At 47.5% G+C, this 4,084-nt stretch overlaps 1 non-coding gene across 1 annotated transcript; it reads right to left on the reverse strand.

Moving 5' to 3' along the window:
* Positions 1 to 95, reverse strand: trnai-uau (transfer RNA isoleucine (anticodon UAU)). Its single transcript has 2 exons — positions 58 to 95; positions 1 to 36 (listed from the first exon to the last, which is right to left on the reverse strand). It is a non-coding gene; the product is annotated as a tRNA-Ile (tRNA).
* Positions 96 to 4,084: the final 3,989 nt, after the last annotated feature.

Consider the following 4,084-nt stretch of genomic DNA (forward strand, 5'->3'; position numbering starts at 1 on the left):
TGCTCTAGGTGAGGTTCGAACTCACAACCTCGGCATTTCCCCGAAGTTATACTGTTATATAAGTACCACGCGCTAACCAATTGCGCCACTAGAGCTGCGCTTGATGCGCATTAGTTATCCGTGCTCATTTACTTGCACATTTCAGGTTGTCTAATCGTGCGGGGGCGCAATGTTGTTTAATTGAGGTGCATTGGCTGGGTTTATATGAAAGAGTGAAGCAGGTGATTTCTCATGTGTTAGCGAGCTGGTGAATTTACCAACGGCTGCACCAGATCCTTGTGCCAAAAACACTGAACATTTTTACCCAACTCCTAAAATACGGGCTGCAAAATGAGAACCGATAAAAATTCATCACATGCAAAACGCAAGAAACGTTTTAAACTTTTGCCCATGATTCGGTAACCATGTGAGTTATCCGGTGATTAATGACGATTACAATTAACTTTTCACACAGTCTAATGAGTTTTACTCATTAAAATAAAGAGTTTTCTTAAAGTTCACTCCTTGACACGCAACGGAACCCGTATCGCAGAGTAAGAGTATTTGTAGCTGATAATTGCTGTTCTGAGCTGCTTCTCTAATTATTTAAAGAGCAGCAGTTTCCGAAGTGTAGCGGTTATCACTTCTGTCTAAAGTACAACAGGGCCCTGGTTCAATCATCTCTTGTAGGTAGAGATCCCGGGACCTCTCGCATTCTTATGTAGCAAAATTCCTTGAGCGAGAATCAGATCTCTAGACCAACGAGCCGCCGATTTTGGGCTCGAAGTTGTATTGGGTTTCCCTGCGCTGGTGCGAACCCAATTCGCAGAGGACCTGTTCATTCATTTGAAATATGTTTATATTTTCCTAAATCCACTTCTTTATATGAGCCGTTTCCCTGAATCTGCTCACAATTCTCCCCATAACAAGAAGGTCGGCGACCACCTAACTGTGGATATGGTTTTTCGGCGATTGTCTGTACGTGACTTCAGTCCTTGGAATCCTCAACATTATGGTCAGGTGAATCGTTGTTTGTGTTCAACATGATGTCGGAAACATGTACAGATTACCGGTGAGTTTACACAGCTTCTCGTTTGTTCCAAAGGCTTTGTCACTGATTTGAAATCGAATCTATTTCCTGCACATTATTCTTTGCCTGATATTTGCTGGTTTAACAGTTGAAATTGGCCCCACCTTCCCTCCTGTCAATAAGTAACACTGAAGGGATCCTTTTAAACTCCCATCCGTTATTGCAACACGGTGGCCCTGAGGAAACTAAGAGCAAAAACATTGGCTGCTATAGATGAGGCTCGAACTCACAACCTAAACATTTCCCCGAAGCTATACTGGTATACGGAGAGGCAGCGGACCTGCGAGGGAGCACCAGAGGTGGCGGAGCTACTTAAAGAGCAGCCAGAGGCAGCGAGCCCCAGAGCCCCGAGACTGGAGAGGCAGCGGACCTGCAAGGGAGCACCAGAGGCGGCGGAGCTACTTAAATAGCAGCCCGAGGCAGCGAGGCCCAGAGCCCCGAGACCGGAGAGGCAGCGGACCTGCGAGGGAGCACCAGAGGCGGCGGAGCTACTTAAGCAGCAGCCCGAGGCAGCGAGGCCCAGAGCCCCGAGACCGGAGAGGCAGCGGACCTGCAAGGGATCACCAGAGGTGGCGGAGCTAATTAAAGAGCAGCTCGAGGCAGCGACGCCCAGAGTCCTGAGACCGGAGACGCAGCGGACCTGCGAGGGAGCACCAGAGGCGGCAGAGCTACTTAAACAGCAGCCCGAAGCAGCGAGACCCAGAGCCCCGAGACCGGAGAGGCAGCGGACCTGCGAGGGATCACCGGAGGCGTACCAATCCAGGTTCCGGGATAGAGGTAAAAAGTAATCCAAGTATGACGTCAGCAGGATGCAGGTAAGTGATTGGTTGGTGAGTATTTATCTCTTTTTTAAACTTTAACTCTGTTTTATAGTTTCTAAGGTCTCTCTGGTGTAGCGGGGACTGTTGGTAAACTATTTAACTGTAGTGTAATTAGTAGGGTTGAATGATTAAATCTAAACTCAATTAATTAAAGGGTAAGTCATGGCAGGACAGCCCGGCCCCGTGATCTGCTCCTCCTGCGAGATGTGGGAACTCAGGGACACTTCCTTTGTCCCTGACAACTACATGTGCAGGAAGTGCACCAAGCTGTAGCTACTGACAGACCTCATTGCGGCACTGGAGCTGCGATTGGATGCATACTGGAGCGCTCACGATGCTCGGGACATCGTGAATAGCACGTTTACAGAGTTGGACACACCGCAGGTAGAGGTTGGACAGGAAGAAAGGGAACGGGTGACCAAGAGGCAGAGTACTAGGTGCAGGCAGGTAGTGCAGGGGTCCCCTGTGGCCATCCCCCTCTCCAACAGATATACCACTTTGAGTACTGTTGGGGGGGATGGCTTATCAGGGGAAGGCAGCAGCAGCCAACTTCCTGGTACCAGGGGTGGCTTTGCTGCACAGAATGGGAGGAAAAAGAGTGGTAGAGCTATAGTAATAGGGGATTCAATTGTAAGGGGAATAGATAGGCGTTTCTGTGGCCGCAAACGAGACTCCAGGATGGTGTGTTGCCTCCCTGGTGCAAGGGTCAAGGATGTCTCCGAGCGCCTGCAGAACATCTTGGAAGGGGAGGGTGAACAGCCCGTTGTCGTGGTGCATATAGGCACCAACGATATAGGTAAAAAGCGGGATGAGGTCCTAAAAGTGCAATATAGGGAGTTAGGAGGTAAATTAAAAAACAGGACCTCAAAGGTAGTAATCTCAGGATTGCTACCAGTGCCACGTGCTAGTCAGAGTAGAAATAGAAGGATACTCCAGATGAATACGTGGCTAGAGGAATGGTGCCAGGGGGATGGATTCAAGTTCCTGGGACATTGGAACCGGTTCTGAGGGAGGTGGGACCATTTCAAACCGGACGGTCTGCACCTGGGCAGGGCTGGAACCGATGTCCTAGGTGGAGTGTTTGCTCGTGCTTTGGGGGAGGGTTTAAACTAAAATGGAAGGGGGTTGGGAACCTGAGCAGGGAGATAGAGGAAAGGGAAACAAGGATAAAAGCAAAAGATAGGAAGGAGAAGAGCAAAAGTGGCAGTCAGAGAAATCACAGGTTTAAATCAAATGTGGCCACAGTAAATAACAATTCTAATAGGTCTAAGAGCGTTAAAAAAACAACCTGAAAGCTTTGTGTCTTAATGCGAGGAGCATTTGTAATAAGGTGGATGAATTGGCTGCGCAAATAGAGGTAAACGAATATGATTTGGTTGGGATTACGGAAACGTGGCTCAAGGGCGGCCAAGGCTGGGAACTCAACATCCAGGGGTATTCGATATTCAGGGAAGATAGGCAAAAAGGAAAGGGAGGAGGGGTAGCATTACTGGTTAAAGAAGGGATTAACACAATTGTAATGAAGGATATTAGCTCTGATGAGGTGGAATCTGTATGGGTATAATTGAGAAATACTAAGGGGGAAAAGACATTAGTGGGAGTGGTATATAGACCTCCAAACAGTAAGGTGGAGGTTGGGGATGGCATTAAAAGGGAAATTAAAGAATCGTGCAATAAGGGCACAGCAGTCATCATGGGTGACATTAATCTACATATAGATTGGGCTAACCAAATTAGTAACAATATTGTAGAGGAGGAATTCCTGGAGTGGTTACAGGATGGTTTCCTGGACCAATATGTCGAGGAACCAACCAGAGATCAGGCCATCTTAGACTGGGTGTTATATAACGGCAAAGGATTAATTAGCAATCTTGTTGTACGAGGCTCCTTGGGTCGGAGCTATCATAATATGATCGAATTCTTCATTAAGATGGAGAATGAAGCAGTTGACTCAGAAACTAGGGTCCTCAATTTAATTAAGGAAACTACGATGGCCTGAGGAGCGAGTTGGGTAGGATTGATTGGGGAATGGCACTCAAAGGGTTGACGGTGGATATGCAATGGGAAACATTCCAAGACCGAATGGATGAACTACAGAAGTTGTTCATCCCAGTTTGGCATAAAAACAAAACAAAAAAGGTGACTCAACCGTGGCTAACAAGGGAAATAAGGGATAGCATAAAATCCAAGGAGA

The sequence above is a fragment of the Somniosus microcephalus genome, chromosome 4, assembly GCF_052327205.1.
Source record: "Somniosus microcephalus isolate GS21.2 chromosome 4, FLI_Smic_1.0, whole genome shotgun sequence".
In the NCBI taxonomy this organism is placed as follows: domain Eukaryota; kingdom Metazoa; phylum Chordata; class Chondrichthyes; order Squaliformes; family Somniosidae; genus Somniosus; species Somniosus microcephalus.